Here is a 25,594-nt window from a genome sequence, read left to right on the forward strand (position 1 = left end):
AGATGAGCAGCTAGAATTGAGCTAAGTGCCAGGGGTCTGTTGTTGTTTTAATTGTGGGCACGCTGGGGTGGAAAGGCAGGGATCATGGCCTCGGGGGACCTCGGGACAGGCAGGGGGTGGGGCTAGGCATGGAAGGGCTGGGGTCCCCCCCCATGGTCCTCTCCCCCCTCCTCCAGCCCCCCCGACTCCTTACTTACTGGCACTGGAGCCCTGCTGCTGGATTCAGAACCAGGGCGAGGGCCAACCACAGAGACACTCTGGCAGCCAAAGCATCTCTGTGGAGAACCCAGCCTCCAGTTGCCTCACAGACTGTGCCCTGCCCCACTTTTTTTGCTCCATTTTTTTTTACCCCTGGATATCCAGGGGTCTAATTTTGCCCCTGCACTGCAAACTGGCAGGAGGGGAACCTTTTCCCATTCCCACACATGCCTCTTGCAGCATCTCAAAAGGGTTAGAGGGACTGCAGGAGACAGGTGCGGGCTCGTCTGGACACACCCATGATGCGCAGGGCTGCCAGAGCACATTAGTTTACATGCTCTGATGTGCTAGATTTCCAGTGTGGATTGTTCTCCCCTCATGTGTGTAAGTGCCCAATGAGACCACTATTTCTGTAACAGTCTTCCCTCTGTGCTTGCTGTCGATATACTTTAGGAGATAGTACTGGACTACTCAATTATCATCAAACTGAAAAACTACCATAAAACCACAAATTAATGCTAGGTACTTACTTATCACTAATAACTGAGTGGGAGTCAAGTTAAAAGAAAACAGTTGTTGTATTCTCATAAGAAAATCTAAACAAAAGCAAAGAGACACTTGAGGATTTCCCTCCCAGCTTTTCTGTCTTACCTTCATAACTTTGATTTAGAACCATAGGCAAAATACACAGTGCATTTATCACAAACAGAGTTTCTAACAGCAGTTATGACAGCATTATTTTCCTGTCTATCAGAAAAGTTATACAAGCCTTTGTGTGCCCAGGAATACAATTCATCTTCCTGGAATAGAGAAAATTAAAAGTGCCTAATTGCTGATTGCATGGCACTTATCCGCTGGGCTTCTTGCCCGATTTATTCACAGCAGCACTACTTCTATAAAGTGACAGTTTCAGAAAACATTTTGCTGTTTAGAAGTTAGGTTTGACTAAATTACTCAGCATTTTAATTTTATTTAACAATTAATTGAACAATGACAGATTTGAAAGCATGCACAGATATAGACGCTTATTTTTTGACAGTCTGACACAGATCACTTGATCATTTCTGAGGAGTAAGGGGGTGGGGGAATAATCAGTCACTACTAATTTCCTTTCCCCACTCCTAACAACCCCACCATTTTAGCTCTCTCTCGAGCCTTTTTTTTAAATTTTGTTGTACTAAGATCTAAAAAACAACTGGGATATAAGGAAACCATCCAAACTGAAGGCTTCTACTTTTAGTTAGACCTGTGTAAATTCAGAATGACTCCACTGAACATATGGTGAAGATAATGGAGAATAAATCTTACTCCAGATCTATACCTAATTAACAAAACAGTGGTATATCCATTGCATACAAATAAATTTTTAGTAGACCCTTAGTAAGAACCCCACTGGTTTCAGAAACCACGCTTATAACAAATTTTGAAATACTTCACATCACTATCATCATAGCTTGATGACTTGAAAATAAGACATGGAATGAACATTTTGAATCTACCACTACCAGAAAAAACACAAAACTCACCTGAACTACTACTTTAAGTGACTAACCCAAAAAACCCAAAGTACAAACAATTAAAAAACAGCACTGACAATGAAACTGGTGGTACAAACCAACCAATAATAAAATGTGTTTTAACTATTTTCATTTCCTTGATGAAGCAAACAATTTCTACCTGTAGTTACGTAGTTTTATATGAAAGGCAAAAAAAGAAACTAACAAATTACTGTATTTCCTATTTGGAAAAAAGGATATTGTTATTGTCATTATTTCATCTCTTATATTTTAGATCATTTTAAAGCTAAATTAAAACAGACCTGAAAATAAAATGTCCTAATTATGCAACATTATCTAACAAAATAGAAAGTACATTCCATGCACATTTGAAAACAATTCTACTATTGCACAATTTCATCTGCAAAAATATTTGAGATCAAACTGAATAGTATAGATCTCCATATAGTACATGGTCGGCAGAACTTCAAGAAAGCTGAAATCCTACCCTGCAGCACAGTATACAGATCACATTAATGTTTTGAGTCAGCAGGGTCTTTGTACACCTCCTGCTCAGACAGGCCATCTACAAAGTGTCAAAGACACTATGGGGAAAGCATTCAATATGGTGCACAGGGACATACACAGCTCTAAAGTCCTGTAGGCTGAAATACTGAAATTAGCAAGAAAAACTTGACATGCTTCAGTGTACTAATGCATAAAGATGCTCCAGTGTTACAAGCTAACAACCAAAGAACTACTGAACCAGTAACAACTGTAGATGAATTGAGACAGCCTTTAAAAAAACACAAAAGCTTAATGCTTTCTGGAATTATAAACATCAAAAGTTTCTCTTTATAATGGTGAGTCAGAAATTCCATGGAATTCCTGTTTTTTTTACAGTCATGAAAGCATTTCCAGATTGAGAATGAAATGTCCCAGCACCCATACTATCTACAATATTCTGTTGTTCCTAACTTTTGTGATTCAAGTGGTTATGTATGTGTATTTTAATTCAGTTTAGCCGACCTTACCTATTGTTACCCTATCAACAAGAGCCTAGAATAAGAAGAGTTATATTAAGAGGTTTCCAAATGCTTCAAGGAAAGTGCAAAGTGGCAGAGAGACGGCATTCTAACACAGTCCTAAGAATTTAAAGACGATCCAGTGCACAGTAATCATAATATACGTTAGTGAACAAAGCGGTCCAAAATTAAGGCTGACAGTTCTGCCTAGGACATCTTATTTACTGATCACAATAACTTAAAAGATGATGTATGATGTATGAGGCTGGATATGTACAGAAGTGTGATACATGAGAATGAATAACAAATTATTAATAAATAGGTTATGTATCTCCATTACTATAAAATAACAGCAATTATATTCTGACTGACATCAGCAAATATGCATGTCATTTGGGAAACCTGTCTCAATTTAAGTCGTGCTAAGGTTGCGTAAGTAATAACATGTAGTACATAAATGAAAGCAAATCACTAAAATAAAGCAGAATCAATTACTATATGAAATGTGCATACAAGAAAGACAGACGAAGTATTCTCTTTCAGTGCACATGTTAACAGGAGCTATACAAGCACTGTGGCTGGCAATTAGCAATCAGTTCCAGCTGTGATGGTATAAGAAAAAAGAAGAGCATAGTGCCCAAGAAGGAAATGGAGGACCCTGGTAATTATAAACTAATCTTCAGTAACTATTTACTGTAAAAGGAGCTTACTAGAGCAACTTATAACACAATCAATCAAAATTCTGGAGGACGAAGGAGTGATCACTAGTAGTCAACATGAACAAATTATGTTAAAATCAAATAATGTCAAACCAACTTTATTTCTTTCTTTGATAGAGTAAATTATTTGGTAAATAAAATGAATGTAGTAGACGCAACATACAAGGGATGCAGCAAGGGATTTTGACATGGTCCCATATAACAATCTCATAATCAAGGTAAGAAACTCAGGGTAAACAGGATTACCTTTAAGTAGATATATAATTGGATGAATAACTGCAAGCAAAGAGCAGGCATAAATGGACTGATGTTAAATTAGCATTTAGTTAGCCTGACTTGAATCTAACACAGATAACTACCTCCCTGTTCAAGAAGGTCTTAAGTCAGGTTCATATGGGTGTGGTTCTATATGTTGAACAACATTTTTATTACTATTCTGGGGGCAGGGATAGTCGGTATACTGATGAAGTTGCAGATGACAGCTAAGTGGATGCAAACTCCTTGGAGGATAAAATTCAGAAAGATCTGGATAAACTGAGTGACAGCCAAAAAAATTAAGATTAAAAACAAATGAAAGTAACTACATATAAGGGAGAAAAATCTAATGGGTAAAATGGACTGAAATGGACCAAAAATTACAATGGATCACATACCTAACAAGAATCAGCTATGTAATGCTATTGTAACAAAAACAAAGGCAGTGGGGCTCAAATATAGAGGAGCACTGCATGCAAGCCACTGAATATGACTATACCAATATAGTTGGCACAGGTTAGCCATCAGCAGGAGCACTGTGGCTAATTCTGGGTACTGTAAATGTTGAAAAATTAGAGAGGATCCAGAAGCAAGTGACAAAGATGACAAGGGGACTGGAATGCAAGCTTTCACAGAAAAGGCTCAGAGAATGTTTAGTTTGATGAAAATGGGATATGGGATAGCAATACTTAAAAAGTTGCCATAAAGAAAAGGGAAAAAGATCATCTTTAGAGGTGTACCAATATATTGGTCTAATATTGGATCAGCACCAATATAAAGAAAACTGACTGTATTGGAAATTGGCATGATGTGGCTGATAATTCCGCTGAGAAATGCCCGTGCATGCATGCAGCCACAGCGCAGCACACAGGCAGCGAGAAGCACAGTCTGGCAGCATGAAGATCTGCATGAGCTGGTAGGTCTGTTGTGGTGGAAAGAGAGAGAAGGGTCATGGGGGGGAGATCAATGTCCCCCGCAGGGAGGGAGGGACTGGGGCAGGGACTGGGGCAGATGCTGCCCAGATAGGGCAGGGCAGAGCCATGGCTCATTCAGGGCATGTGGGGCAGGGGAGGGGCTCTAGCTGCTGCATGTGCCCAAGGGCATGGGAGGGGCATGTGCCCCCAGATCTGCATGGAGGGGCAGGGTGGGCTGCAGGTTTGGACTGGGGCTGGGGCTGTGCTGCAATCTTCCAGGTGCGTGAGAAGCGGGGAGGTTGGACCAGGGCTGCACTCAGGGTGGTCAGAGGCACTGGGAGAGAGGGCTATGGGGGGGATACAGCAAAACTTGGGGTGGATAAAGCCCCCCCTCCCATAGCACCCTTCCACTGCTGCCACCACCTGCCCCAAGCACAGCCGAGCTCAGCCTCTGCTGGGAAAAGCCTGGCACAGCCCCTGTCCCAGCCTGCAGCTGCAGCCAGCCCTTCCCCATGCAGATCCAAGAGGCACATATGTCCCCACCCCCCATGCCTTCCCATGGTGCATGCAATGGCAGGAACCACCCCCCACCCATGGACAAGCCATGGCTCTGCCAGAGCCCTGCCCTACCCCAGCTGGGCAGAACCTGCCCCAGCCACACTCCCTCCCTCACTGCAGAGACCCTGATGTGCCCCTCATGGCCCTTCCACTACAATGGACTGACCAGCTGCATGCAGCATTATCAGAAATCAGACCAGTATTGGCTGATACGCATCCTTAAAAATTGGCTATCTGTATCAGCCCCCAAAATCTCTACCGATGCACCTCTAATTGTCTTCCCTTGCCACAAAGGACAATACCCATGGAATGGGTTTAAACTACAAGTGTAGTTCAAAGCAAATTTGGATCAAATCTCAGAGGGAAAAAGTCACTATTATAAAAAAGTAGGACAATAGAGCTGAGTAGGAAAGTTATAGAACCTTCCTTCCTGGAAGTTATCAAAAACAGGCTGGGTAGGCATCTGTCTGTTATGGTTTAGGAATCTAGCATCTGTACACAAGGCTGAACTAAACCTTGAGGCCCTTTCAACACTATAGTTCTAATACCACAAATCGATCTTGTTTAGCCATCTTTCCATCTACAATATTGCAAAGATTTGAAGGGCAGCAAAATACATTTTTATCATCAGTAAAATAACCAGAAAGGATCAATTACTGCACACCAAGGAAAAGCTGACTGCCTGTGAATACAGCAGTTTACACACTCTTTAGTTAAAATTGCATCATAGGTTGATGATCAAGGAGAAGGTGGGGGTGGGGGGAGGGCAAAAGGGGAGAATAACTTATCTTGGTTGATTTTTCTTGATTATTTTGTTCCCTTCCTCTTTTGCTCTGCTGATTAACCTGGAGAATGAACAATATATGTACTCTCCCTGCTAGTCATTTTACTAGCTATTTTATTAGTTACAGATGGTAACCCAGCATTCAATGGTCTATATATGGATGTTATAGCCCAGTTCAGTCCAAACCAAGGTATTTAGGAGAATATAGTCCCAAGGAATTAATATTTGAATACAGATATTATTTTGAAAAGTGAAAGATATGTGAAAGAAGCAAAAAAGGAACATGGGGGACAACAATAAAGTCAGCAAAGAAACACCAGACAAATCAGAGAAGCTTTGGTAGCAAGACCCTAAGGGAGGCAGGGGTGAAGGAGATAAACCAAACAACATCTGCAATAAAGGACCAAGTGGAAGTCCTGAAATTTAAGAGCCAGGGAAAAAAAATGTTGTCCCTCTTATTTTCCAGAGTTCAAGAAAACTCTTTGTGCAATCTATGTAAATAAACAGATTAAAGATATGATTCTATCCTAATGGAACTCTGCCTTCTCCTAAAGGAAACAACCTGCCAGGCTCATAAATTTTCACTGGTTGCACAGCCAAAAAAGGAATAACATCTGCTATTCATTTTTCACGGAATATTCCAATCCTCAGCAGGAATACATTTGTGAATTTGTTACAATTAAACAATGCATATATCCTTTGAATTGTCAGATGTACTCTAAAGTAAAAATCCCAATATCTAATTATTGCTTATGTAATAACACTATATCGCTGGTTAGAAAAGATGCTCTCTAAGCATACAGATTGCACAAATGGCAAATAATTTCTTAGAACCAAGTGCACAAACATTCAGGAAGCCCAAGCCGAATCAATTCCATCTTTGCACGTTACTCTAACCTGCATAGATTGAACCAATTTGCAAGCAGATAGACATTCATTTTTGATTCCAGAAATCCAGGTGCATGCTCACAGTGGCTCAGGCTAGAAGCTGGGTGATGCTAAAGCAAGCCGTCCCTTCCCTTCTTTAATGCTGAGTGGGGGGTGGGAGGACAGGCCCAGGCAGGATGATATCATTAGGGAGTGGTTAAAACCCCAACCCTGGCTTGCACTGTCCCCAGCTGGCATGTGACTGGAAGGAGAGGAAGAAGCAGCCCTTGCCAGGCTTTTTCCTGCTTGCCACTCAAGGAGTGGGGAGTGTTGCCAGACTCCGGCCCTCAGCTAGCTCTCTGAGGCAAAATGGTGGTGGGAGGGAGGATCTGCTTTGTGGACTGCATGCATATGTTGATGATACTGGATGAGCATTTCAATCTCCCTCTCCCTGCTGCTTCTTATTGTCTGCACCTCTGGACAGGAAGTGAGTGGTACCAAAGTCTCTGAGTAGTGCCTGTACTGTCTTGTTCTTCAGGGTGTGCACAGCCACTTCCCAAAGAGCTGATGAGGGTAGTGTGACAGTGTGAACTTGTTTGTTCCAGGCAGATATGCTGCCATCTTGTTATTATCTTGCTAGCTAGTGGTTCATATTTGGCTAACTCGCAAAGTGACAGCACTGACAGGCCCCATTCATTGCAAACCAGGTCATTTCTCAGACCTCCGTCTGTCCCCATTGAACACCGACAGAATGTGGTACCAGGAAGCTACACTCTAACCAGGCTCAGTAACAGATGTGCAGAAGCAATCACCAGCATTAAATCACTGCATAGTGAAACTTCATTTGATATAAGGGTTTCAGGGTGGGTCATGCCTTTCAATCTTTTGTAGAAATTGAAATTCTCTACAAAAAAAAATAAAAGCATCTCTCTCATTAGGGATTTGCAATGCATTTGCAAGCTACTGGCTTCTTGATCAGGAAAGAAGAAGGGAGAGCTGTAGCCCTGACTGGCTGACTGACATTCCCAACTGACCTGCTGAATAGTTCCAGAAAGCCCCAAGTGGACACTTGCTCTGTTTACCTCCATTCCAGGGAAATTGGAGACACACACACACACCCCTCTCAGCATTAGCTAGCAGGGGGCGGGGGGGGAGGTTGTGGCCAGATGCTGGCTGGGGTCCATGCCATGGGAGAAGGGAGAGAGGGGGGAATCCCTGCTTGAGCAGGGAGCAGCAAGGGGGGAGGGGGAATCCCTGCTTGAGGAGCAAGGGGGGAGGGGAAAGGGAAGCCTAGCAGACTCTGCTGTGACCCTGACAAGCAAATCCTTGCTGCAGTCCCCCACTCCCTTCTCAACCAGCCAGAGCAGTAATAGTGCTTCAGCTAAGTAGGAGAGGCAGAACCAGCCCTGTTCTATGAAGCATACAGCACAACACAGCCCAGCACAGCCTAGGGCTAAAAAGCGTGTTAGGGGGACTCTAATTTAAATTAAACCAGGAAGGGGTCTGGGACAGAAGTTCCATAAAATGGTTTGACCTCAATCAGTTAAGCCTTATACTACATTCAATCAGGTTTATCTTAAACCGTTTTTGGCCATTTTGAAACTAGTTTATATGCATTGAACTTATGGTCTGTTATAGGTTTAAACCACTTTCTGATTACTTAAACCAGTTTATGTGTAACTTCTGTCCCTAGCCTAAGTGTCCTGAGGAATAGATCCATTAAAAGGTAAAACTCACATAGACACATGGAAACAATTTTGAAGTCTATTACTTACTTCTTTACAAAATTACTGGCAAGCCACAATAAAAACCTAAAGAGTTTGCCATGGTTTTGGAAATCTGTCAAAAAAGTTCATCTAAATTTAGTAGAGAGAGTGGCAGTTAACTGCAATAGTCCGGCATTAGGCAAAAGGCAGGGGAGGATCATACATTATTAGCTAACCTGAGTTAATCCTGCCTATTTTCCAAGTTTAATGTTAGGTATTCCAGATGGTGACATCTGTTGATAAATTTCAGGATAAATTGCAAGTAGCTTCCAATCATTAAGGTGATATTTGATGTTAGGAATCCAGATCAAAACTAAGGACAAAATATTTTCAAGAAAACACTGTAAAATTAGTTAGTATAAACTTGTGTGATAATACAATTTTATTGTGATAATCCTTTCTATAAGTCCTGGAACCCTATGTTAATTGATCTGTATAAACTTCTGTAACATCTTATTTAAAACAGTTGAGCTGCATTTTATTCACAAATTTATTAAACTCAAGCCTTTATTTTGAAGGATTTCCGAAAAGTCTGGTCTGATAATTAGTCATTTAAAAATCACTCTTCCAAGTGTGTTTTATACCTTATTTATTTTGCCAGGTTATAATATCCTTTAGTTACCCTGGGGAGATCAATTTTAAAACCAACATTGAAATAGTTAAATGGATGTATGCAATAAATAATTCTTGGTCACTGGCATTATTATGGAACTTGGTTGATGAAGCACAAAAGGCTATATAAACATAGTAACCAAAATGTAAGAGCTGAAATTGCTTCAATTTCATTTCGACTGTAAACCTGGGTAAACCCATATCTACTATAAGATGCTACTATAATAACCAAATACAATGCAGTCATGTGTTCCAAAAAAATATTTTACTGCCACAACAATACCTTCAGGGTGGTTCATCCTCCATGAAAATATTTCATAATTTATCTGTTTCATGAAAATATTTAACCTATCCTTCAAGATATTTCCCTTGAGGAAAAAGAGAGGTGGTCTCTTGCTTCAGGAATTATGCAAATACCTTTGTAGATACAAGTCTATTCAATAGCTACTACGATTGTGTGGAGCAGGCCATATTCGATTTGGATTCAGATTCAGCCCGAATCAGGGATAGTGATTTGATTCATTGATTTGGATCACTGTCCCAGTTTGATTCAGTCAAATCCAAATCTGAAGATTTGGTGCTGATTCAGAGAATTAGCAATTTGGCCTTAGACACAGCTTTTAAATGTTTTTTCTACATACCTCACGGTACCAGCCACAGCTCGTGAATGCTGTGTAGGGTGGATGGAATGTCCCACAGGAGCTCAGGAGGCCCTCCTGTGTGCTCGGCAGCAAACCCAGAAGTGGACTGGAAGTACTTCCGGAAGTACTTCTGGTCTACTTCTGGGTCCTCCGGGGAGCATGCAGGGGACGTCCTGTGCTTCCCCGGCTCAGTAATCAGCCATGGGGGGACCCCAGGTGCCCCCCCAGACCCAGGAGGCACCAGTTGCCGAGCAGGGGGGTGAGGTGGAATCCCCCGCATGCTCCCTGGAGGACCCAGAAATGGACCAGAAGTGCTTCTAGTTCACTTTCAGGTCCACTGCCGAGTGCACTAGGGACCCCCATGCAACGCTGCCATAGGATGCTCCATCTGCCCCAGCATCTCAGCCGCCTTGTACCTTGAGGTATGTAGAAAAAACATTTAAAGCTGCATCTGTGTCAAATCACTGAATCTCTCTGAATCAGCTTGGAGAGTTTCAATTCAATTCAGAGAGATTAAAGGGTCTCCTGATTTGATTTGGAGATTTGGCTGCCTTGTTGAGCCGAACTGAATTAGTAACTGAAGCTTCGCACAGCCCTAATAGCCACACCATTCAAGCTTTAAAACCAGTTGTGTTCTAAAAATAAATGTTATTGGTATTCTTTTCCTATGTTTTATTCCTTGTGAAAGTTAGAACCGATAAAAGTTTTGCTTTATTTTTTTTTAACTTGGTAAAAGAGATCATATTCCGTGCATCATTTTCATCATCATGATTTCAGCTTTACATCTCTTAATACAGAATAATTAGCATAACACAAAAGCAGAATGCCTATTTCATGAAACAGAATTATTTTTTTCCAGACAAAAAAAACCCTAATTATCTCTGAAACAACAGAAAATTATATTTTAATAGCTCAAATGGATAGAAGCCATAAGATATGTAGCACTAAGTGTCCATGGATACAAACTCTTCTTCCTAGACTAAGGTCACTGGTTTCTTCAGAAACAGAGAATCAAAATATTTTCAGTATCTTGAAGTAAACACATTTTGAAGTACAACTTTTACAGTAAATGGAGGTTTAAATTTTAACAATGAGGGTGCATGCTCATCACAATGTCTGGGTGGTTGTGTACTATTAATGCCAACAGAACATCTCATATCTGTCCATGTAAGCAATTATGCCACATATCATAATAACAGAAATGCCTTTTAGAGTAAAACAAAGTATACAAGCAAAGTGAAGTGAGAAACTATTAAAATTAAATTCTCATTTTATGATTTAGTAGGTTAGAAGTGGTACAGCTGTGATGGTCCAGGAAATATGTGAGAGGGAACAGATTTTTTATACAACATTTATTGGCCCAATGACATAGTTGAAAAAATGCTGGACAAAATTTCAGGCAGCAGTCCTTCCACACCTCTCAACACAGGTTAAAACTAAATAGCAGAGGAAAAAGTGCTGTGTTTAACTCCATGTAAATGCAAACAGTCTTCTTGGAGGAACACAGGAGGACTGGAAACTAAGAACAAAGAGGTTATCAGGAGTAATTATAAAACAAAATAAGTATTAATGTGGGATTAAATGAAAGAGAACATTTTAGACAGAAGAAGAGGAAAGTTCTATGGCCCACAAACAATAAATGCAAGGAGCAATGAATGCTTGTGGCAAGCTAGATGTGAAATTCAAGGTAAAAAACACAAAAATGATTTCCAAAAAAATTCAAGAAGAGCTTAGGAACTCAAACAGAAAGCTGTTAAATGTAATACTACCTGCATGGGAAATTTAGATACATTATTTCTTGAATCTTCTACAAATCATAGTTGATATCAAAGAACATAAAACATTATCTGTTACGATCAAGCCAATGTGTATAGATCTCAAGGATTTATGCATTAAAAGTCACCAACCTTTCCTTAACGTCCACACTACACAAAATATTGCTGTGGTCAGAAGTTGTATTCATAAGGGACTTGAAAACTGCTGACTTCCAACAGAGTGTACATACACTTTTCAAAAGATGACACAATAGTGGGCACACTATTGTAACAGCAGGACTGGCTTGGAAAAGTAGCTTTAATATGTATGACTTAAACAGCATTTGGATCTATATCTTGTAGTTAGCATAAATGTTATCTCTGGTAGGGAAGAAACCAATGGATTCACTGATGGCAAAGCATTACAAATATACTACTTTTAATAAATCAATGGAATTTCATACAGAAACAGCAATCCAAGCAGTCTGCCCATTTTCAACAACTGCAGGATCATGGCATAAAAAAAGAGGTGGGATGTTAAAATATTACAGATTCACGAGTCATAGTTTCAGCCTGAACCAATTTAGAACTACTAAAGTACTTAATCCAAAATCTCAGGTTTATAACGAGAACAACTATATAACCTTAACTAGAATAACTACATAACTTGCAATTTAAAATAAATATTCACAGCTGTTGCTCCTATCACCAGGCCTACTATTTTCACTTAATTACAGCTTAGTCTTTAAGAGCTCAATATTACTAATGTTGCACTGTTTTCTGTAAAAGCCACTGAGAACAATAATTCCGTATTTCTAGTTTACTATTGCTGGGAGTTGTGTTTTTTTATCTTTTCTTTTTCCTTTTGGATTGTGAATGATTGTGGAATGATCACCTGCTCAGACTAGATATTCTTATTTCTTCTCTATAAGTTTTTTGGTTATATTTTAGTGACAGTTTGTGATGTGATGTGGCCTCAGCGTAATAGCTCTTATTTTTTCACTTACATTTTTTAAGACTGAATTTTTAGAAAGAGTTAACAATTTGTTATGGTGAAAATATATATGTATCTATACAGATATTGATATTTCTATCTATATATATAGCTACATATATATATAGATATATATGAGTGAGAACATTAGCATATTAATATAGTAATTCATATTAATACTAATATATATGGGTGTGTATGTGTGTCTGAAAGGCAGGAAGTTGGTGAGGGAGGCAGGGAGTTGGTGAGGGGGCAGGGCTGGGGGGTTCACTGCTGGTAGAGCCAGGCTGCTAGGGTGAAAGCTCCCACCTCTCCCCAACCCATGAAGACCCCAGCTGGGGACCAGGGTCATGGTGAGGTTCAGGAAGCCCTAGCCAGGCTGGGAAGCAGAGGCTTTGCTGCCTCAGCTCTGTAACAACCCAGAGGTAGGGTTGCCTGGCTTAGCTGGAGCAGATGAGCCCACCCTGCAAGAAGGGTATTATGAGGGAGCCACAATGTATCCTGGGATGCTGGGGGACTGCAACCTAACTTGTGTCACGAAGGGATCTGGAACAAAAGTAGACTGGTCTAACCTAAAGTGATGCAGTCTGATACTACATCCATACAGATGCATTTTAAACCAGATTCTGCAATTTTTAAATCAGTCTATGAGCACTGAACTTCTTTTTTCTTACAGGGTTAGATAGGTTTCTTATACCAGTTTATGTGTAATTTCTGTCCCTAACCTTGGAGGATAAAATGTATGCCTCAGTGGGTAAGATGCTGAACATTCTAATTTCAATACAGCAAATACTTAAGCATATGCTTAACTGAAAATAAGCAAGTCATGCTGCACGGTAAAAAGTGAACCTTTTTACCGTTTGTTATTTCTGTTTATAAAAATACTAAACAAATTTGAATTATAGACTATTTTACTTATGATGCAAAAAAGAAATATCAATTTTCTATTAAGGGAGCACAGAATAATACATACACACACACACATATACATATATATACACACACATATTACCCAATCGCCCATCAAGAATGATGGGGGGCGGAAGGGAGTGGAGGCTGGGATAGAGTGCCGCCACCTAATGCTCCATGCTGATGCTGTTCTGCCTCTTGAAGGGTCTGGGGTGGGGGAGCCGAGTGCTGCTGGCCTCGGCTCCCACACCCTCTGTCCAGTTCTCAGAGAAGCTTCAGAATCATGGCAATGCTCCCCCATGCTTGGAGCACTCTGATTGGCTGTATCGGAGAATCAGCGATTCACCCATAGACATAGCTTTAAATGTTATTCTACATACTGAGCCCAGAGTGAAGGGGATGCCCCCCCTGTGCTCTCCCCAGAAGACTCAGAACTGGACCACATGTGGTTCTGGTCTAGCCCCGCTGCACTCCTGTGGGATGCTCCATCCACCCCACCATTGCAGTATTCACAAGCCACCTGGTACCTTGAGGTATGTAGAAAAAAGATTTAAAGCAGTGCCTATGTGCAAATCCCTGAATCTTTCCACATTGCTCCAAATCAATTCGGAGGGTCCCAATTCAATTTGGTGAGATTAAAACAGAGGTGGGTAAAATATGGCCCGCAGGCTGCATCTGGCCCACGGGGCCATTCTATCTGGTCCACACAGCCCTTAAAAATTTGTGAAAATTAATATTTCTCTGTCTCTGGTTCCCATCAAAAATGACAGAAACCAGGGGCAATAGGGTCCAGGGGAAGCCCGGTGTGCTCCTGCAATAGCAGGGCCCACCTGGCCCTATCTCCCCAGCCTGGGACCACATGGCTGCCCTGGTGCTGGAAACTCAGGTAAGGCGTGGGGGTGAGGGCAGGGGAGGAGCTGGTGTAGAGCATAGGGAAAAGCACCCCCCCTTCCCTCCCTCCGTGGCTGGCGCTCCCTGCTGCAACCACTTGCAGCCTGCGCAGGGCTGTCCTGAGCAGGTACAGGCCACCCTACATCGGCTGCGAGCACTGCAGCGTGGGGCACCAGGCACAGGGCAGGTGAGGGGCCACTTTCCCCCACACACACACTTAGCACCAGCTTTAAACCTGCCCCTGCAGCCAGTCTGGGACCCACATCGGCTCCAGGCTCGCCCGTGGGGCTGCACATGGTGGCAGCAGCTGCGGCCCTGCCGCTTGCCGTGCTGGGCAGTGTTGGCTGATGCTGCCTGCCCAGAGCTTGCGCACTGGGCAGCCCAAAGACAGGAGTGGCAAACGCCACCCAGCGCAGCAAGTGGGGGGGGGGTCACCTTTTTAAAACTAAAAAGAAATCAGAACTACCTATTTTACTAATTTTCATAAAGAACAGGAAGAATATTAAAAAATAAAATACAAATAGGTTCTTCACAAGATTCTATAAAGACGAAAGCAAAAATATGAATATACTTTTTTCTTTTTCTGAAAAAATGTAAGTGTGTCTATTTGAAACTGTAGCATGAACAGCAAGTTATTACTTAGGTCTAGAAAAGAAAGGATACTTTAATTAAAGACCTGGATTCTTAAAATCCATTGCATCATAGTAAATGGCAAATTTATCTTTTCTGCAATTGAGTTCACGATCATTTATCAGCATTTTGATTTTGTTGCAGCTTGCGCATTTAGTACATTCTTTTATAAACATTTACAGATTAGTTCCTAAAAAGGCAACTAAAAGTGAAATAAATAAAATCCAAAAGTAAACCCTGGTGTTACCAATACAAATGTGAAACTAAACATTTAATTAAGCATTGAGATCTATCAGCCTGGAGGTCATAGGCATTAGGGCTGGAAGAGACCTCGCAAGATCATTGCGTCCAGCCCCCTGCCCAAGGGACAGGAAGTCAACTGGGCAAGATCAGCATCCAAGCGATTCTTAAAGGTATTGAGAGTGGGTGCTTGCACAATACTTCTGGGGGGCGGGGTCTATTCCAGACTCTGGAAACTCAGATGGTAAAGAAGTTTCCAGGTGAACAGATGTTCTCCCAGTTCTTGCTGCACATCTCTCATATATTTATAGGCTGCCACCAAGTCCCCCCTAAGCCTTTGCTTCTCCAGGCTGAAGAGTCGTGAACCCCTCTAGAATGGCATTCAAATCAGTAGGATCTAGACAGCAGCAGCATTCTGCATTAGCAGATTTGGATGTGGGATTAGGATTTAGTTCTATTTTGTGCTAGATTAGGACCTACAATGTTTTGTCCTCAAGAAACTGTTCTCCCATTATAATGGCCAGACTGCTCAGTACTGTAGCAGGGGTGTTATAATAACCTCATGTAACAGATTCTGGGTTTGATCCTGATCTCATTTAAAGCTTTTTTCCATCTTCTGTGGGAGCAGAATGGGTAATTTATTATATATTTGTATTTTGCCCTTAAAAAGGTAAAATTTGGCCCTTAAAGCAACAGAGCACCATCATCTTTCTGTTTAGCAGGTAGTTATTTGCACTTTACTAGATGACCTTACTTAAGGGAGAGCAGCTGCCTCATTGAGAATTGTAATGATAAAGACATAGCAAAAATTAGGTCCTAATCCCACATCAAAACTGCTAATGTAAAATGTTGATGCCGTCTAGATATCCCTGATTTCAAAACCAGACTAAATGGGGTTCAGAACCCAAGCTAATAGATTTCAATGCTTAATTAAAGATTAAAATGTTGATATTAGTCAAAATATGACAATAATTTAAGAAAATTACAATTATTCCACGCATATGGATATTGAGTTGATAAACGTAATACCTAATGCTTAAAACCTTACTTTAGATATCCCTTTAAAACTTGGCTCTAAAACGATAAATAATTCAAGTGATACAGCACTAGTCTTCTGCTACCTTTTCCCTTTCTCTTGTAGATCTGAAAGAATATTCTTGTAAGACTTAGTCCAGGGTTTTGTTTCCAAAAAGATTAAATGGAAATAGATTTGGGTTACAATATGAACATAATCCAGTTAGACTCAGTGTTCCATAGTGATTTACAAACTGAATCAAATGAGATAGACATTTCATTCCACATCCCTATTAGGAGGTATTTACATCCGTAATTTAGAAAAGAAAATACTATCCTATTTAATACACTGTGGATGCACCTACACATGCCACTATGGCACAGCTGTTACTGCCCGATCATTTAGTACTTCCTTTTAGCACACCAACTGGTACTGTGCCATGTACATGGTTATTTTTAGGCACTACATTGCCATAGTGATGCGCTATAATTGGGAAGCATGTCGCTACTGTGATGTAGCTGCGGCATCACGGGTTTTGCCCCTGGACACCATATTGCTATAGTGCATTACTGCAATGACATAGCCTCACATGTAGATGAGCTCTCTTTGGTAGAGTCAGCCAAGTACTGAATAAGTATGAAGGAGTACAAACACATAATGGTGTTAGAGGTGCACCAATACATCAGTCCGATATCGGATCAGCACCAATATAAAGAAAATTGTCTATTTAGAAAATCAGCCTGATATGGCCAATAATTTGGGCAAAAATTGGGCCATGCATGCACACAGCCACAGTGTAACACATAGGTAGTGAGGAGCACAGCTGGCAGCATGGAGAGCTATGCTGCAGCTTGTAAGTCTGCTGTGGTGGAAGGGACGGGGTGTGGGGGTGCAAATCAAGGCCCCAGAGCTGGGGCTGCGGCTGCAGCTGCCTAGCCAGGGTGGGGCGATATGGGATGGAGCTACAGCTTGTCTGGGATGTGGGAAAGGAGGGAGGGAGCAGCTCCCACTGCTGCATGCAGCTCATATGGCAGCTCATTCACTCATGCAGCAGCTCCTGCCACTGCTCCTGCCACTTGTCCAGGAGGGCATGGGGGAGCGTTTGTCTGCATGGAGTGCATGGCACCAGCAGCTACAGCAATTTTTGAAGTGGCTGCAGCCCTCTCCCATAATCCCCTCCCAGCACTTCCACTGCCACCTGCCCAGCACCACCCCCAACCTGGAGCTGCATCCTGCCTTGCCTGTACCCCATGCAGATCTGGGGCACACACCATGACCCATGCCCCCTCAGGGTGTTCACAGCAGCAAGAGCCACTCCCCCCTCCCGTGCCCCCTAGACAAGCCACAGCTCTGTACCATGCCTTGCCCTGCCCCAGCTGGGCAACATCTGCCCCAGTCCCAGGCCCAATCCTTCCCTCACCGCAGGGGCCTTGATCTGCCCCCTCCACGTCCCTTCCCTCCCCTCTCCCCTTCCACCACAACAAACTTAGCAGCTTCACACTACTGTGTCGGAAATTGGATCAGTATTGGCCAATATGCCTCCTTAAAAATTGTCTATCGGTACTGGCCACAAAAATCAGTGCACCCCTAAATGGCATAGAATAATACTGTATGCTTGCAACAAAATAACTGGCTACACTAGAATGCACCATAACAGTTATAACTGCTAAAAAGCAACCTCCTCTGTTAAAAGGTGAGTACACTCATTCACTAGACTTGGTCTACATTTGTGTGGCTCACTAAGCCATGTGCACATAGACAGGGAGTAACACGTACAAGTGTTTACCAATCCTGTGAGCTGTGCAGAGAAACTGAAATATTAACTCAGAATAGCAGGGAGTTTGACAGGATCGGGGGGGGGGGGGACTGGCAGGTCCATGGGGGTGTGAATTGTCTGGGCATAGGAGAGGGTAAAGAGCTAAAAATAGCCTGGTCAGGTGGGGAGGGGAAGAAGGGAAGGGAAGGGCACAGCCCCAGGGCTGAGGTGAGCAGCTGGGCTTTTCCAGCCCTGGGGCTACACTCCAAACATGTACAGCTGTTCGATAGATCAGGCTAACCCATTCTGAACCTAAGTTACTTCACTTACTCTGGTGAGTGGCCAGAGCTGGCGGAGCAGAGGGGGGCGTAGCAAGCAGCCAGAGCTGGTGTGTTTGGCAGTGGCACAACCAGCAGAGCCCTGCAGCGGTTCTGCATGGCAGCCACAATGGGGCCTATACAGCACTGACCATGGGGCCCCCCAAAGTGCAGGGCCCAGGGCCATCACTCTGATTCACACCCCCTAGGGATGGCCCTTCAAGCTGGAATGTATAATTCTTCATATTCTTAGTGCCCTTAATTAATTGTAACTTCTAATCTCATCCTAAATATCACCATTACCAAATGCTTAAACCCAAAGCTTTAGATAGGTTATAAACATTTTTAAAAATCCCATCCCTGTTCTCCAGGCCTAATCTTCTGTAGCTTCTCTCTTTTCCCTGTGCAAAATGATATGAAAAACTGTGAGGAATAATTATACTGCTGTTGCCACTGCTGTACCTGTTTTTATTGACAAATACAGGGGATGTTACTTGTTGGTACTTTTCCCCAATAGTAAATTCAGTTTTCAGTTGCTATAAAACAGTTTTCAGTTGCAGGCATTGTTTCACTGTTGCATCCTAAAAGGTGAGAATGGCCATCCAACTAAAATGTCTAATTTTGTGGCCAAATGTAACAGGATTTTTTTTCACCTGAACAAATGGATTCAATTTACAAATACTTAAATGTCATTTTAATAGTATTTTTAGTCTAATTTTTATCATCACATTATTTTCCTAGACCATTCCTAGAACACTAGGGCCCCAGTGATATAGTACAGGTTCATTGAGATGGTTGTCTATTTTATTTTTTGATCTAGTCAGTAATATTATTTTCACTCAGAAAAATAATAAAAATGTAGAAGTAACTGATTAATTTGGAATGTCTGCATGACTACAAACACAGAGTAGCAAAAACCTTCCTAGCCAATTCTTAAGAAACAATTTCTTCTTTTGGCACACTCCCTCCCTGATCCAGTATCAGTGAAAACTAAGGTTGGGCATTTACTGTCCAAAGTTAATTACCTGACAAAGAATGTAACAGGGCTGGCACATGGAAATGGAAAAGTGGTGTACTGGCAGGAAAACATCCCATAATCTATATGCAATAGATTTGTTTTTAAGCAATCTTTTCTTCATTAATCTGTCAAAGCAAATATTAGGACAGCTTTAATTATTAAAAAGTGCCTTCCCAAGCTAACACTGCTTGGTCTTTCAATTACAGATCACATAACATGAGGTGGATGAAAGGATGACTGAAAGGAGACAACTCCTATGCTTTACTCCTGATGCATTCCCCCTTTAATGTTATTTTTTCAACTATCTACCAGATCATAAATAGAAAACAGAGAAATGCAAGGAAATTATACAATATCCAAAGCACAGTACATTAGCAGTGTTCAAACAAAGAAAGACATATAACCCTAAAATGTATACCAAGTGACAGGTGACAGACAGCATGTGATCTCCAGAAACAAACAAACAAAAAAGGATCACTAAAGTCAGGAGACACAGACAAATAAAAACATCTACTCAGCCTCTCTGCATGGGAACTACTAGTAAGAATGCCTCAGAGAAAACAGCAGATGGAAGATGTAACAAGAAGCCGGGGACTCCCTGTTACTTTAAGAGCAGTCAACAGCCACAGGGAGCCCCAGATGCAGGGAATTGCTTACCATCAGCTAAGAGAAGCCAGGCAGGGAGTAAGCTGCAGTTTATCCCATGAGAGGCAGAGGCCGGAGAGGACGCTTCAAGCCAGAGGTCAGGGACGGCCATACACTGGACTGGGGCTGAGAGCCCAAATGGGACACTTGCACAGAGGCTAGAGAGGGCCACATATTGGACTAGGGCCCAGAGCCCATCTGACCATAAATGGTTAATACCTGTTAGTCATGGGCATGGCCAGAAGAGAGGTCGGAAGCCAAGAAATGACTCGCAAGGCTAATGTTGCTATTGTACCAACCTGACCAACAGCGGACCAGAAGTCACTTTGGAGCATATGCAGCCTCCCTTTTCCCAAGTTAAATAATTCCAACAAGGCATGGAAAGCAAGAGAGCAAAAGGGGAGGATTAAGGAAGCAGAGTGGAGCACGAACTATTCAGTCTATAAAAGTCACCAACACCAGGCCTGGGGACACAGACAGTTACAGAAGAGATAACAGACATGCCCTAGAGACCAAAAGGCAGGAGTGATATGGCTCTAAGGGTGGGGGATCCATGACAACGATGTCAAAAAAAGGAGTGATAATTAAAAAAATCCCTCTTGTTGTGGATTCTTAATCACTTTTTCCCGCTGATCCATGTAGGCAACAACTGTACTGTGAGGAATTAAATTAATATGAAGCTACAGACAGGAGGTTAAAAGGGTTTGGGTAGTGTTCCCATTGAAAGGAAAGCCCCAGGCAGAAAGACGGCTGCATTGTGTAAGTAAGCACCTGGGTGAGAAAACTGACTCAAGAGAAAGACTCTAAATTCTGGACTCACTGTTCAACAGAGATATTGAACTACTAGCAGGAAACAAAGAAAGCACAACTGCTCAATGACTACTGTACTTCATTCAGTCTTCACAACAAAAGGCATGACCAAACAGAAAATAAAAATTAATGCAAAGAAGATTTGCAGTTCACAGCAAATAGAGAGCACATTAAAGAGCTCAAATCAGCAGGGACCAATGGAATTCACCCCAGGGTGCTACCAGAACTAGCTGAAGAATGTTTTGAGCCAATGGCTACAATATTTGTGAAGCTGTGGATGACAAGAAAGGTGACTAGAGATAGCCCGACACAGCAATCATCTTTTAAAAAATGGAAAAGGAGGACCAGAGGAAACATACCAGTCAGCCTGACTTCAGTACATGAGGAGTTACTGGAGCAAACTATTTTTTAAAAGTCAATTTGTAAACAAGTTCAGGGTGAAGAGCTGATCATCCACAGCCAACACAGATTTGTTAAGAATAAATCATGCCAAACCAGCCTGATTTCCTTCTTTGACAGAGAAATCAGTTTTGTGGAAGATGAGGAAGTACTGACCATGGTATACTTGGCCTTTACTAAGGCTTTTAATACAATCCCACGAGATTCCTAAAAGTAAATTGAAAAATTGGGTGCTAGATAGAAATTGATGGAGACCAAACTGACTGAACAATTCCAAGCAAGAGCTAACTATAAACAGAAGGTCTCAGGTGGGGTTGAAGAGGGATCTGTTCTGGATTCAGTGTTGTTTCACATGTTTATTAATAAACTTGGATACAGGAAGAGAGTGCCTCCTGAGGAAGTTTTCAGATGGCACAAAACTGGGAAGGATGATAAATGCTTTTGCCAGTAGGATGAGTAGGCAAATGCTTGATAAATTATAAAACTAAGTTATAGATGAAAATGAAAATTCCAGAGACAAACATAAGGTGCTATACTTATGAAAGAAAAACAATGAATGTGTCAAGCAGGGTTCCCCCACCTCCCAACAAAAGCAAAAAAAGAGAGGAAGATGGGATGTGGTAGTGCCACTCTATTAGCTGGACCTTGGCCAGAGAACTGTGTGCAGAAACTAGAGAGGATCCAGGAGTGAGTGACAAAGGATGATCAAAGGGTTTGGAATGAAGGCCACAGGAGGAAAGTTTGTGAGGCCTAGAAGTGTTTAGTTTAGAAAAAATGGAGATTAAGGGGTGTGCGATAAAAGTTTTCTAATACCTGAAAGGCTGCCATAAAGAAGAAGAAAAACAATTCTGCTCCTTCCATTTCAGAGGACAGAACATGAAGTAATGTGTTTAAAATTGAGCAAAGCAAATTTAGAATAAACCTTTAAAAAAAGCTTCCAAACTGGATGAGTATCATCAGAAGCAAACCCTCTACTGTTCAACAGACATGAAAAATGGGGCACAGCCTTGCCATCATAGATATGGGATGAAAAATTTTCGAGTGCTTTGTTTTTCTGTGGGAAATTTTCCATTTCTAAAAATTCATTGTTTCATTAAATGCATTATTAACAATGAATGGATGCCAATACAATATTAGGCAAGCTTGGCAGTTTCAAAGTTGTAATTAATATTTTAGGTGATTATCCCTCAGAAATGTGTGACAGAGTATGTATATGTTTTATTGATTTGTAAACAGGAGGGTAAATACACTTATATAATAATCCAAACCAAAAATCAGGTTATGAATTCACCTAGTTGGCTGTGCAGGTTAAATTAAATCCATATGAATGCACTGCTCAGCTTGTTCGTATTTCTCAAAATCTCTTCCTTCTGGAGAATCAGTCAGAAGCACAATTAGTAAAGAAGATGCAGTGTGATGAGAAGTTGCCCTTGCCCATAGACTCATTGGTAAAACCATCATTTAGTGAAAGAGAATGTGGTTCAAGTAGTTCTGAATCAAATTTGCCTCAATGTGATTCTGAAATGGAACTAACAAGTAGTGCAAGTGATTCTACAGGTAGTGACAGTGAAACTGGAGGTGCCGCAATTACCTCAGTGGAAGAGAGTTAAACTCTGTTGAAGTAGATGGGTGGACAACCACAGCATATCAGGCACAGACCTTTGGGTGTGCTAAAATTAGTGTCAATAGTTTTCAGTGCCTACATTTTTTTCCCCTTAAATTTAAACAAGGGAAGTGCATGCTCTTGTGTATTGTCTTTACATTTTTACAAGTAGTCCAATAAAAATAATTTCTTTCCACATAAAGCTTTGAGCTTCTTTGAATACATTTCAACCACATTAAGTGTGCTATATTTAATTTTTGTTCTAATCAAATATTTCAGTTAAAATACTTGTGGCTAAGTAAGTTCTAATTACTAAATATAAGTCAAATAAGCATGCTAAATCAGATCACGCTCTATTTAGGGCAGTGGAAAATTTTCCAATTCAAAATTTTCCAGAAAAACCCACATCTCTGCTTGTCATAAAAAGATGTAAAACCTGTGCATATCTTCACTGTTACAACAATCAACACCTACAACAACAAACGCATCAAAATCCATGGATCCTACACAGGCCTATCCAAAAATTTGGTGTCATCTCTCAGTGTACCAAATGCCCTGATGGAAAATGTGTGGGTGAAACTAGACTAAAACTCACCAGAATGAATGATCACAAGAAAATGAAACAAGGCCCATGAACACACATAGGAGAACACTTTTTTGAAGAACAGCCACTCACTTTCCAGCCTCACTATCCTGGAGCTCAAGGGAAATTTACAAACCATCTTCAAGAGGCAAGCCTGGGAATAAAAATTCATAAATTGGCTGGACACTAAAAACCAAGGACTAAATCCTGATATTGCCTTCAAGCAATATTACCATCTCCCTAATTCCAGATAATCTCTTTCTTCACACTATAGATGATAATGGCACTCTTTCCTTTTGAAAGCTTTTGAACTTCCACTAAATCAAGCTATCCTTTCTCCTGTGATTTGCTTGTCTGCTACCCCTAGGAATTTTCTCTCTCCTTCCTTTTCACAACCCCGATTTCTTTTTTAATGTGCACTCTGTCTGCTTTACCACTCACACTTGGAAAATGCATTGTATTCAAAAGCTTGTCTGAGTCTATCCCAACCAAGCAGTTGGCCCAGTAAAAAATATCACCCATAGAAATCCTTTCCTCCTCCACATTCACTCAAGTTATTCTAGAACCATAATGTAGTATTCTCACATCTCTTATCCATCTATATCACTTTTATTTTCTCTACAGAATGCTCCTGCAAACTAAATGTTATATAATAATAAAATACCTAGGAAAAAAAAAGAAGTGTTGACACTTTAGTGGTTAATAAAGAATAATAACCTGCCCACTCACAACAGTTGCAACTATAGTTGCATTTCACCATGACTCAAGGACATACTAAGGAACCTACTCATTTCAGAGAGAATATTCAAATGATTATTATTCACATATTAGCAACCTTCTGGCAGTATCTACTGAGCATGACAAAACTACAAACATTGTTCCTCTACAACTCACTATCTCAACTAAATTGTAATTAAAATACATACGAGTAGGACAGCAAATGGCAACTATTTGATCTAAGGCCTGTCCAGGTTCCTGCTGCATACTTCTAAAAAATTACAATTAAAAAACACTTGAATCTCTTTTACATATATATAAAATGGGAAACAAATCGGGCAACCTTCAGATGATAGTTATTGTTCTTCATTCCATGTTCCAATAATTGTGATGGTAGTGAATATAAATGTATCAACTTGTGGCCCTTTTTAAATAAGCAACATTGGGGGTAAAAAGAATGCACAAATGTATCAGTTTTATCTGTGTTAAATTAAGAAAATAATATATTACAAGTTATTAAAAATATATTACAGCTATAAATTATTTAAAAGACAGAAACTCTTACCTTGATCAAACGGTTTACCCGGGCTCCATGTGCGGAAATAATCATCCTGGAGGAGAAAACAACAGCCACATTTAGTATGATATAAGAAATCAATACATACAGATGAGTACTCAAAGGAACAGAAAATACAAAAGATAATACCAACCTCTACTTCCTGCAGAGGGCAAGCAGAAAGAGAAACAAAGAAGGGAAAAAGTTATAGTTATCAAAATGGAACAAACAACCTCTATGGAATACAAAAGTCTATCCACAGGCTTACAATACAATCTACATGCCACTCCACTCATTCAATCAAAGTGTGGTAGTCAAATATTGTTTGTTTGTTATTTTTAAACAAATATTGTTTATTAGTTTTAAAGCAAACAACACAGAATGGCCAAATAGTACATACTGCTGCTGCTTATATAGCACTAGAATGATTTCTATACATCATTCCCCTAGGTTATCAGCAAACAAGAATATTCAATAAAAACGATCAAGATTGTATCACATTAATAACAAGTTTGCCAAAAGCAAAGTCCTAGAGCCTTCGGGGTGAAAAGTAGACTACAAAATAATTAAACCTTTAAGAATTAAATGGGAATTGTAACTGGAGATTTTTTCCTCCAACATAGATCATTTAATTGACTATTTAAGGAAAGATACGCAACAAAATTATTCTGAATTATTAAATTTCAAAATAACCAGCAAATCACCTGCCTCCTGATTAAGTTAAGATTAGTATTAGAATTTGTGTGTGGAAATATAACTTGAATATTTAAACATCTTTAAGAAATTTGGTAAGAAAATTACAGTTTAAATCAAATGCAAATAAACAGTTCAATTCTATGATGCACCCGCTGTCAATAGAGATACAGAAAGAAGATTGACAAGGATGTGACAACTCTCAGCAGTACCATACAACTGATTATGG

The 25,594-nt window shown here is 40.8% G+C and overlaps 1 protein-coding gene across 2 annotated transcripts in view; it reads right to left on the reverse strand.

Moving 5' to 3' along the window:
* The window catches only part of SPOCK3 (SPARC/osteonectin, cwcv and kazal like domains proteoglycan 3), a 337,202-nt gene extending 312,462 nt beyond the window's left edge, over positions 1-24,740 (reverse strand). For both annotated transcript variants that reach the window (XM_019534588.1, XM_019534590.1), the window contains exon 1: positions 24,682-24,740. The gene's annotated coding sequence lies outside the window, so the exon portion shown is untranslated. The remainder of the gene's footprint in view (positions 1-24,681) is intronic.
* Positions 24,741-25,594: the final 854 nt, after the last annotated feature.

Source organism: Crocodylus porosus, unplaced genomic scaffold, assembly GCF_001723895.1.
Source record: "Crocodylus porosus isolate Cpor-Errol unplaced genomic scaffold, CroPor_comp1, whole genome shotgun sequence".
Taxonomy (NCBI): Eukaryota; Metazoa; Chordata; order Crocodylia; family Crocodylidae; genus Crocodylus; species Crocodylus porosus.